Consider the following 12,620-nt stretch of genomic DNA (forward strand, 5'->3'; position numbering starts at 1 on the left):
TGCTGATCTGGTGGATAAGCTTCAGGTAGTGGCAACTAAGCAGGCAACTTGGCAGCTCCTGGACTGAACTCCCCATTAGATTTTATTTGCCATGAATTCGGGCTTGTTCACACTGTGAGCATTTGCGGGGTTTTTTAAGCACTGGCGATTTCAGAAATCATCCTAAAAGCGCTTGTGCAATGATTTCCTATGAGAGGGTTCACATGTAAGTGGTTCGATTGCGATTCGCTTACAAAAGCTCTGCCTGTACCATTTTCAGGATGATTTGGCTATAATGGAAGGTATAGGGAAATCGCAAAGCGCTTGAAAAATCGCTTTGTATAGCGATTTCCCAAGCGCTTCTATGAATAAATACATTGGGCTCTATTCTCAATCACACATGCGGTAAGAGATTTTTTACCGCTATATTACCGCATATGATAAATTCCACATTTTTTCCACATTCATTAAAAATATTCCGTATGTTTCCCGCAAACATGCAAAAACCATGTGGATAAAAAAGTTGCATTAAAAAATTGTTAAAAAAAAATATTAAAGTTCAGCAAACAGCACTCAAGGCTCCAGACTCCATTTACGTCAATGGGAAGTGAAATATATCACCAAGTACTAGTAGGTGATAAAAATTCGGTAGTTAAGTCAGAAATAAGGCGCCTCTTTTTTTGTGAATTTTTTTTTTTTTCCGGAAACTACAGACTTTTGCGGACTTTTACCGCATTTTTTACGCATGTGGGTAATTCATGTGTAAAATTTTACGCATGCGGTAAATTTCATGGGTAAACATTTGTGAATGTCAAGATGGATTTTTTTCAGTCAGGAATTTACCGCAAGTGCATTTCCGCATGCGGTAAATCATTGAGAATAGAGCTCATTGTATTTATTTATTTCTAGGTGAAAGAGTTCACTTCATGACTGACGTCAGGAAGTGGAAAAAAAATTGCTTTGCAAAAGTGCTTAAAAAACGCTTACAAAGCGCAGAGAAAGGCGATTTTAAAAAATCACTACAAATTGTTCAGAGCTTGAAATAGCGTTGACGATTTATAATGTGAACATAGCCTTAAAGCGGAATATAACCCTGCATTTCAACTTTGCTCTAAAACATTATTTACAGCATATTATATGCAAAAAGCATATTTTTTTTTACTAGACCAGCATTGGAAGCGTTAAACACAGGTTTAAAGTTCCGTAGAGAGATATGCAGAAGTTCAGATTGTTACATTCTATTTAGTTATATGTATCTATTGAGAAATGTTACACACTCTTTGGCTGTCCTCCAACTCCTTCTCAGTGAGAGAGATGAGTCACATTCAACACTTAGATACATTTATGTAAACAAAATGTATCTATATCAGCTTTGGATGCGTCTGCAGAAATCTCCAGGAACTTTAAAGCCCTGTGTAACCCTTCCAATGCTGATCTAGTAAAAAAAAAATGCTGGTTGCATATAATATACTGTAAATAATGTTTTAGAGCAAAGTTGAAATGCAGGGTTATATTCCGCTTTAAGGTAGATTTGCAAATGGGATGTCGAGTTTCAAAAGAATACTGACTTTTACAGACGAGTGGGTGAAATATTGCCCCTGGCACCACTGATTCTAATAGAACTTTAAAGAGAACCAGAGATGAAGCACCCTCTTGTATTTTACCTTATAAATCAGTGGGAACATGACAGTAAACACCTAATCTGCCCTTTGTTTCATTGTTCTCTGTGTAATCTGACTGTTATCACGTCTGATAAGAATCCCCGACTGAGAAGTCAGGCTGCTCCGTCTAGCTTTGCTACAGAAAGATTATAGCTAAGTCTGTCTTCTGTGGTGTTATTTCAAGCCCAAGCCTGCCCCCTTGTGGCTTTGCTATAATGACTCAGCAATAATAATTCCCAGCAAAGCCAGATTTAATTGCTCAGTCTGGGATTCTTGTGACTGCTGTTAACAGACACTTTTAGCAGTGAGGATGAAACAGAGAGCATGGTAAGTGTTTTCTCTAATGTTCTTACTGATATACATGGTAAAATACACAAGGGTGCTTCCTCTCTGGTTCCCTTTAAAGAGCTTTTCCAGTTAAAGATTCCAACTTAGGTTGTTTTTAATGCCACCAGGAGGTGCAATCAGGGCTGCCATCAGAAATTTTGGGGCCCCTCACACATCATCAGGCCTGCCCCCCCCTCCCTGAGCCCACCCACTGGTTGCTATGCCCGCCCACTAGCCACCCCACCCCTGTGTCCATGTGCAAGGTGCGCTGCAATGAAAAATGTGCATGACTTCAACACAGGTGGTGCCCCGGTATAGGTAGCCTGGTATAGTTGCCCCCAGTATAGGTAGCCTGGTATGGGTGGTGCACCAGTATAGGTCAGCCAGGTACAGGTGCACCAGTATAGGTAGCAAGCTATAGGCGCCACTGTGTAAGTAGCCAAGTATAGGCGGTGCCCCAGTATAGGTAGCCAGGTACAGGTGGTGCACCAGTATAGGTAGCCAGGTACAGGTGGTGCACCAGTATAGGTATCTAGGTATAGGTGGTTCCAGCCCCAGTATAGGTATCTAGGTATAGGTGGTTCCAGCCCCAGCATAGGTAGCCAGGTATAGGTGGTGGGACAATATAGGCAGCCTGTAGCCAGATATAGGTGGTGCACCAGTATAAAAAGTCCGCTGTAGCGGGCTCACTCATCTGCTCCCCACGTTCAAGTGCTGATGTCCCTCTTCTCTCAGTGCTGGAACGCGGTGTGCTGCTTAGTGAGCCTCCGGCCTGCCGTCAGCAGATACGGCCCTTCCATCGCTTTGGAGGGGCCCAGGGCCCCCAGAAGCCCTGGGCCCCTCACTGCAGTGTCAGTTGCCCCCCCCCCCTGATGGCTGCCCTGGGTGCAATGCTGAGTATGTTAGTGCTTACCAGGAAACGCCCCAATTCTCAAAAGTATCTTGTGCAGCACTATGCTGCCACCCACATTAAAACATTGTCCACACAGGGGCATAGCAATAGGGGGTGCAGAGGTTGTGGCTGCATCAAAGCCCTTGGGCCAGAGGGGACCCACCCCTCAAACACAGTATTAGCTCTCTATTGGTCCTGTGCTCATAATAATCACTTCTGTAGATACGTTGAATAGTGGTAATCACTAACAAACTGTTCCCCATCCCCTTCTTGCACCTCTGACACTGTAGTTGCCATTGGCAGGTTTTGGTGCACTGTATCAACTGTTATGTATAGAGTGCTTGGAGGGCCCCAATGTAAAACTTGCATCGGGGCCCACAGCTCCTTAGCTACGCCACTGTGCCCACAAATGCATCCGGGCATGCTTAAAGGGAACCTGAAGCAAGACATATATGGAGGCTTCCATTTTTTATTTTCATTTAAACAACAGTTGCTTGGCAGCCCTGCTGATCTATTTGGCTGCAGTAGTGTCTAAAGCGCACCAGAAACAAGCATGTGGCTAATTCAGTCACATCTGCCAAAAATGTCAGAAACACTGTGTAAACTATGCCCAGGGCCGGCCCGCCCATGAGGCGGGGTGAAACGTTTGCCTCAGGTGGCACTTCTGGGGGGGCGGCACCCGCCCGTCCGTCGATGTGGAGGGCCGCCAGAGCTGGAGGGGATAGCGGGCAGGAAGGGGGTATTGGGCCTAGCGGCGGGGAGGGGGGTCGGACCCCCCCTCCCTCGCCTGGGTCCCTTGTCCTCCGCTCCCCTCCAGCTTGTTATGCGCTGGCTGCAGCTATAAGAGGCAACGGGCGGGGATCACTCACCTCTTCCTCGTTCCAGCGTGCGCTCCACTGACGTCACTTCCTGCGGCGTAGCAGGAAGTGACGTCAGTGGAGCGCAGGCTGGAATAAGGAAGAGGTGAGTGATCCCCGCCCGTTGGCTCTTATAGCTGCAGCCAGCCAGCGACGTAACAAGCTGGAGGGGAGCAGAGGACGGGGGACCCAGGCGAGGGAGGGGGGGGGTCTGACCCCCCTCCCCGCCGCTAGGCCCAATACCCCCTTCCTGCCCGCTATCCCCTCCCACCCACGTCTTGGGGGGGGGGCGCGGCGGCGGCGATTTCTTTAAAGTTTGCCTCAGGCGGCAAATGGTCTAGGGCCGGGCCTGCTATGCCAATTGCCTGTTACAGTGTGTTAAGGATTACTACTATACAAAGCATCTATAGAAGTGATTATTACCAGCACAGGACCAATAGAGAGCTAATACTGTGATAAGTTGAAAAGAAATCGAGAGCCCAATATAGTGTAGTATGTCAGAACTGGTTGAATAAGTGAAAAAGTATATACTGTGATAGGTGGTGCACTCTTTGGGGCCCCTCTGGCCCAAGGGCCCCGATGTGAATGCTACCTCTGCAACTCCTATGCTACGCCACTGTCTGACTTGACTGCTAAATTGTGGAATAAAGCCAATGGTGGGCTAGATTACCATATACTGCATAAGAAACCTTATTGTCCTTTATTGGGGCCTAATTCTCAATAACTGGATCTTTTCAATTGAAGACATTTTAACCCAGGTGGCGCTGCATGAGGAGAATCGCGCGACCAAAGTGAAAGTAAGCGCTTTATTTCACTTTGTAGGCACAGTCCTGAATTTGCGCCTGTGCAGTTCAGAATTGCTTTTCAGCACTCGGAATAACTTCTGAGCCGTTGCGGTGATTAGTTGATGACAACAAGCAGCACAATCATATTAAAAATAAGGTAATCTAGCTGACCATGGGTTATTCCACAATTAAGCCATTCAGGTCAGGGTGCACAGATGTACCTGCCAGGGCAGCCATCAGGGGGGGACAACTGACACTGCAGTGAGGGGCCCAGGGCTACTGGGGGCCCTGGGCCCCCTCCAAAGGGCTGGAAGGGCTGCATGTGCTGGTTGTAGTCCTGTGGCTCACTAACCAGCACACCGCGTTCCAGCACTGAGAGAAGAGTGACATCAGCGCTTGAACATGAGGAGCAGATGAGTGAGCCTGCTACAGCGCACTTTCTATACTGGGGCACCACCTATATCTGGCTACAGGCTGCCTATGCCGGGCCACCACCTATACATGGCTACCTATACTGGGGCACCACCTATACCTAGTTACCTATACTGGGCCACCACCTATACCTAGTTACCTATACTGGGACACCACCTATATTTGGCTACTTATACTGGGGTGCCTATAGCTTGCTACCTATACTGGGGGCACCTGAACCTGGCTAGCCTATACTGGTGCACCACCCATACCAGGCTACCAATACTGGGGGCAACTATACCAAGCTACCTATACCGGGGCACCACCTATAGTTGAATACCTATACTGGGGCACCTGTATCTTTCTGGCCTATACTGGGGCTCCAGCTATACCAGGCTACCTATACTGGGGGCATCTACACCAGGCTACCTATACTGGGGCACCACCTATAGTTGAATACCTATACTGGGGAACCTGTATCTTGCTGGCCTATATTCAGGAACGGATCTAGACCAAGTTGCGCCTGGGGCAAGGTCAGGTTTTGGCGCCTACACTGCTATTCCCCATCCAAATTTTGCCGCCTTTTTAAGAATTCGACAAACTTCGCCTGGGGCAAGATACCCGCTTGCCCCCCTAGATCCGTCCCTGCCTATACTGCACCTATATCTGGCTAGAGCAGGGGGGCGAGCTGAGATAGGAGACAAGAGGTAACACAGGGGGATAAAAGAGGCACAGGGAGAAAATAGATGAGACGGGAACATGAGGTCACACAGAGGGACACAAGAGGCACAAACTGAGGTGAGACAGAGGGGGACAAAAGAGGCACAGGAAGAAAAGAGGGGGACAAAAGAAAACTGATAAAGGATAAGAACAGACCTACAGGTCCCTATCTTATTAGTTAACTGGGGACTACCTGTATTTTGCTAGTATTTGGCTCCACCCACAACATGTCATGAACATGCCCACTTTTTGCAGCATCACGCTGTGCATGCCGCTTTCTTTAGGAGCCATGCAAATTTTTTTTGCCGCAGCGCACTTCGTGCACGGACACAGGGGTGGGGTGGCTAGTGGGCGGGCACAGCAACCAGTGGGTGGGCCCAGGGAGGGGCCCCGGCCTGATGATGTGTGTGAGGGGCCCCAAAATTTCTGATGGCAGCCCTGGTACCTGCAGCTTGTGTGCACACACCACAACCGCCACACTAAGCCGCCGTCCACGCTAAGGGCCCTTTCACACCAGAGGACTTTTTCGGCGTTTTAACACCACAGCCGAAGTTGGCGTTTTCCAAGGTAAAATGAAAGTCCATGGACTTTCATTTTACCTTTCACATCTGACTCGGCGTTTTGGAGCGTTGCGTTTCAACGCTCCCAGGAGCTTTTTCAGGGCTGTTTACAGCCGAAGTTGGCTGTTGGCGTTTCAATGATAGTCAATGGAAAACGCCAACTTCAGCGTTTTCAAACCGTTTTCAAACCGTTTTCAAAGCGTTTTACAGCTGACTTGTTCAATTACTTTTATAGAAGAAAAAAAAAAAAGGACGTTTTCATATGAGCTGTAGAACGCTTTGAAAACGCTATGTATTGGCGTTAAGCAAAAGGCTGAGTTTCAGCCTTTTTTACCGCAGCCTCTAGTGTGAAAGAGCCCTAAGCAGCTGTCCACAAATGAGCCGCTCACACTAAGGGTGCGTACAGACATGCGACTATAGTCGTTTAAAACGATTGTTACCGACGGCATTGCCCGACGATCGTTCGTAAAAAGTGAACGAACGATCATTAAAACGACCGACCAACGAGATATGTCGTTGGTAAAGAACGATCCATTCTGCCAGATCTTTTCCAACGATCATCGTTCAAAAAGTAATGTCTGTACAACGATCAGTCGTTGATCGTTCATTCTCAAAGCTTTGCACATGCTCAAACAGTTCTTTTTGACACTTGTGTTTGAAATCAGTTTATACATCATGTTGCGCACGCAACGCTCGTTCCAAGATCGTTCGTACACGAACGATGTTCAAAGTAGCCTTTCTTCAAACGATCATCGGCCGATATCTCCTTTAACATCTTTCGTCGTTCAGAACGAACGATCGTTATCGTATGTCTGTATGTACCCTAAGCCCCCACCCATAAATGCACCGCCCACAGGTCCCATGCATATGTGCTTGGCGAATTAAGGCTGATTATAGTATGGGATAGGTGCAAAAGGTATATGTGGTGTGGCATGGAATAGTATGGGCCACTAGGGGGCACAGATGAGGTGATGCATCTGAATCACAGCTTAGAGCTGACAGGAAGTTCTGTGTGAGGCTCTTCCTCCCTTCTCACTAGAGATGGGAAGTTCGGATCTTTTCAATGATCCGGATGATTCGAATCGGATCATTGAAGAGATCCGGATCTTTGATCCGAATCTCGGATCATTTTACTACCGGAACCATTCGGGGTGAAATGAACAGCAGGACAGGTCTGTGGACAGGAGAAGGGGAGGGGGGTGGACACACAGAGAAGGGGAGAAGATGGACAGAGGGCAGGGAGTGGACAGAGAAGGGAGGAGGGACGAGCAGAGAGCAGAAATGTTTGCACACAATACCCACATGCTGCAATCACATGCTTTATGTCATATATTTCACCTATATGTTCATCTGTACACTTTGAAAGAAAAGGTCACACAGTGAAAGAAAGCATTCCCAGAAGATAAGTGCAGCTGTTTAGTGCCGAGTGCAGGAGGATTATATTGCCTTTCAATCACAGTGCCTGCAAAGTTACTGAGCTGTGCTGAGCCAAAAGCTTCCCATGTGTTCACTGTGCAGCACTACGGAACAGACAGCCTGTAATGAGCAGCAGGTTATAGCCAGTATGTGTGCTCTACACATATCTGGCAGTGGCACCCATGTCCCCTCTCTCTCATCTACCTGTCTCCCTGCAAGGCTGCCTCCCTTCCAACAGAGCGATCCTTGCTTCCAGGACCCCGCTGCCCACTGAGAGGGGGCGTGTCAATCCTGGCCCCGCCCCTTTTGCGATCCGAATCGTTCATTTTGATGATTCGGATGATCGACTCATAAAATAGATTCGGATCAAAGATCCGAATCGTTCATGATCCGGACAACACTACTTCTCACTGGTAGCACTGATAGCAGCAGAATGATGTGGAGTGCCAAGGTGAGGAGGAATACAACTTGCACTACACAGACATAGGGAAGAGAAACACTAATAAATGTCATAGGAAGAAAAGGAACCCTCTCTCCTTTCCTAACAGCAGTGACCTGACCTAGCTCACCAAAATTACACTATAGTGTACTATTGCTGGCTGTATGACTTCTTGTAGTGCAGCAGGGAGAAAAGCACTTTACAAATGTTGTGTTGTTGTAGTTTACTCGCTTACAGTTTTTCATTCACTTAAATTTAAATTAGACATTCATACAGTGCTGGCATTTTTAACAGTCATGTCACTACTTGCCCTTATGGTGCCCATACACGATACAATAAAAACGTTTGATTTTCCCTCTTCTTCGATCTAAATGATTGAATCAAATGAAAGTTGAAAATATCTTTGGTTTGAACGATTATCCTGTTCTTTTTAGAAAAATCTGATCGAACATGCTGGAAAAAACTTTATATTCGATCTAACAGAATAATCGAACAAAATTATCTAATCTGGGCACCGTTAGAGGAACTCACACTCTAAAGTAGCTTGGGGGACCCGTGTACTCAGGCAAGATCCTAGTTCAAATTAAGTATAGCATGTGTATGTAACTTAAATACTTAAGGACCGGCTGACATTTGGATGATCTGTGCTGCATGGGCTCTTCAGCCCCCAGCACAGATCAGGTAATAGGCAGGGCGATCAGACTCCCCTCCCCCCCCCCTTTTTTTTCCCCACTAGGTGGATATCCTGCTGGGGGGGGGGTCTGATCACGCCGGCTTGCTGTGCCTAGCGGGGGGACTCCTCAAAGCCCCTCTCCGCAGCGCTATTCCCCCCTCCCTCTCCTTCTCCCTATGGGTGATACAGGACAGCGATCCGTCCTGTACTGCCTCAAATAGGCTTCAGCCTATCAGATGCCGGCGATCCCCAGCCAATCAGAGGCCGGGGATCGCCAATCTCCTTTACGGCGCTGCTGTGGATTACATCCCCGGGTGTTTACATTTAGCCTGCGAGCCGCGATCGGAGGCTCGCAGGCTGTTCACGGAGCCCCCCACCGTGAACTGACAGGAAACAACGGCCGCTCGAATGAGCGAATGGCCGTTTCCATGGAAATCCACATTGCGACCAGCCGCCGCCTATCGGCGTTGGCTGGTCGATTGGAAGTCTGAAGCTAAACAATAAAAAAACAAACATTGCCATCACTTATTGCTATTATGCTGCAATGTGTCAATAATAATAATAATAATAATGTAATTATTGTTGAGTTGCAAATGCCCTGCATGCTGCATTTTTGGTGCAATTGCTGTTCGGTGTAACGTATGTACCCACATATATGCTGACCTGTGTATAAGCCAAGGTACCCACTTGAAGGAGGAAGCGTGCAAAGTGAGTATTGCAACGTGTCCAATAGGACGTGTGCAAGACATTTGGATCGCATAGAGGACCGGAGACTTATGGGTAAGTAACCCCCTCTCCCCCAGCCACACACCTGAGGCAATTAAGCCTCATTGTAATCACGGATTCGAGTAGCTCACTACTCGTGAGCTCATCGCTATTCCCTGTCTGGAGAAACGTAACAGTCCTGATTTCCCTAGTACTACAACTGATGGTTTGATATCAGACTGAGCATGTTAACTTATGTATTTTGTTGTTTTTATTTTGTACAGTCCAAGCTTGGTATGCACCAATGAGGAACATTAGAGATAGCGAGGAGAAGCTGGAGCAAAACCCCAAAGCTGCTGGCAAGTATCATTTATTCTCAGTTGTCACAGAACATCAGTGATTGAAGGGGAAAAAGCAGCATTACTGTGTATGGGGACACAGGTATTATTTCCTAGGAGGAAAAGGATGTATTATATGGGGGGGGGGGGGGGGGCGGGCAAGGCTGGGGAGAGGGCAATAACTAAATAATGTAAGGTACGGATCAGGTCCACAGCTGGTGGCTAGTAATGGCTTTCATGTATTATAGGGGGGTTGCATCTGCGTCCAGTTAAAAATGGCACCAGCCAAATAATGGCTCCCGGTTACGCACGATAATCTTTTAAAACAATATTTATCGTTTTTACTAAAAACGGTATTTATCGTTTTTACGAAAAACAATATTTTTAATTTTTGAGAGTTGAAAGTTCCTTTCCTAGGTGTGTGTGTGTGTGTGTGTGTGTGTGTGTGTGTGTGTGTGTGTGTGTGTGTATATATACATATATATGTATGTATATATATATATATATGTGTGTGTGTGTGCATGTATATGTGTGTGTGTATATATATGTGTGTGGGTGTATATACAGTGTGTGTTTATCGTTTTTACTAAAAACGGTATTTATCGTTTTTACGAAAAACAATATTTTTAATTTTTGAGAGTTGAAAGTTCCTTTCCTAGATGTGTGTGTGTGTGTGTGTGTGTGTGTATCTATATATACATATATATATACATATATGTGTGTGTGTGTGTGTGTGTGTGTGTGTGTGTGTGTGTGTGTGCATGTATATGTGTGAGTGTGTATATATGTGTGTGTGTGTGTGTGTGGGTGTGGGTGTATATACAGTGTGTGTTTATATATGTGTATGTGTGGGTGTATATATGTGTGTTTGTGTGTGTGTGTGTGTGTATGCTTGTGTGTCTGTGTGTGTGTATACACACACACACACACACACACATACACACACACACACATATATATGCACACACACACGCACACGCGCACACACACACACACACACACACACACACACACACACACACACACACACACACACACACACATATATACACACACACATATATACACACACACACATATATACACACACACACATATATACACACACACACATATATACACACACACATATATACACACACACACACACACACACACACACACAGCAAAACCCATATTCAACACATTTCAAAACTATATTTATCGTTTTATGACTTACATTTCAAAATGATATTTATAGTTTTATGGAAGTCATAAAACGATAAATATCGTTTTTAGTGCGGCGCCATTTTTAAATTCCTAAAACGATAAATATCATTTTATAATGCAAATTAATGCGGCACCATTTTTACACTGTAGGCTCTGGCGCCATTTTTAACTGATCCCGTTGCATCTTACATGGTGGGGGTTCTGTTTATTTTTGTTTTTATGGAGTCTCAGAAGTTCACCAGGCTGTGAAGCAGCACATTTAAACTGGGCATCTGCGAGCTCCAAACAGTACATGCCCAGTAAGAGGAAGCACTCATGCCTATTTTCTTTGCTTTAGACATGAGCGCTTCTTCTCACATTATAGTATGCACTGTACAGGACTCAAAAGGGAAGGGTCCTGGATGGAAGATACGTTTCCCATTATTTTGTACAAGGGTCCTTTTTTAGAAGTAGGTGTGGACCAGGGAAGGAGCACGGGGACGTTTTGGAAACCCCCAATGTCACAGCACCCATGCATGGCCACTGGCCCTCCTGTCTACCAGAATTTCACTACCCATACATTCTAATGTTATATTTGGGCAGAACAGGGAATAGGAGGGAACCTGAAGACAAGAAACAGCACTACCAACACTTCTAGTAGAAAAGTTGTCCCACACTGTATTTAGTTTAAAGGTTTTGGTTCATGTCAGGGTTTCTGACCTGAAATGTTGTCTACAACTTGCTTTACTTTGATTTATAAGTACAGTGAGTAGCAGATACTGTTTTTATCTAGGGGTTCCCTGAGATCTTAAATGTTTTTGAAGGCTTCCTCAAGGAATATTGCTAATAGGGACGGGGCTACTGCCGAACTGGAAAGGACTCTTATGGAAACTACATTTTTCTACAATCCCACACTATTCTATTGCTTATGGGGTAAGGTTAATAGTGGCATTGTGGCAAATGACAGGACTCAAGGTTACTGGACGTAAAGGCACACCCACACTACTCTATTGCCAATGGGGAAAGATGAATTGAAGCATAGGACTGGACACTTAGGGACATAGGAATGCTGGACATATGGGCAAGCCTACACTATTCTATTGCTAACGGGCAGAATTCTATTGTGGAATTGGACAGGATTTTTAGGGAAGCTTGGGTGCTGTACATAACGGAAAACACACAGATGTCTGTAGCTAGTGTGGGCTTACCATTATGTCCATTGCTCAGGTTTACCTAAGTGTAATGTTCAATGCTGCAATTCACCTGACCCCCCATTAGCAATAGAGTAGTGTGATCTTGTCCAGCGCCCTTGTCTCCCTAAGAGTTATGTCCTGTGCCGCAATTCACCTGGCCCATTAGTAATAGAGTTGTGTGGGCTTGTGGAAAAACTTAGTTTCCATAGAGTCCTGTCTAGAGCCGCAATTCACCTGTCCCCCAATAGCAATATGTCCAGAGCCGCAGTTCACCTGTCCCCCATTAGCAATATAGTAGTGTGGGATTGCTGCTATGTTCAGCACCCTTGTTTCCATAAGGGTCCTGTCCTATACTGCAATTCACCTTCCCCCATTAGCAGTAGAGTTGTATGAGCCTGTGGAAAAAGATTGTTTCCATAAGAGTCCTGTCCAATTCCGCAATGGACCTGTCCCGATTAGCAATAGAGTAGTGTGGG

At 46.0% G+C, this 12,620-nt stretch overlaps 1 long non-coding RNA gene across 1 annotated transcript in view; it reads left to right on the forward strand.

The window, feature by feature from the left end:
- The window catches only part of LOC137541534 (uncharacterized), a 571,959-nt gene extending 562,181 nt beyond the window's left edge, over window positions 1-9,778 (forward strand). The window contains exon 4 of the long non-coding RNA XR_011025201.1: window positions 9,710-9,778. This is a non-coding gene — a long non-coding RNA (uncharacterized lncRNA). The remainder of the gene's footprint in view (window positions 1-9,709) is intronic.
- The last annotated feature ends 2,842 nt before the right edge of the window (window positions 9,779-12,620 follow it).

The sequence above is a fragment of the Hyperolius riggenbachi genome, chromosome 12 (assembly GCF_040937935.1).
Source record: "Hyperolius riggenbachi isolate aHypRig1 chromosome 12, aHypRig1.pri, whole genome shotgun sequence".
Classification (NCBI taxonomy): Eukaryota; Metazoa; Chordata; class Amphibia; order Anura; family Hyperoliidae; genus Hyperolius; species Hyperolius riggenbachi.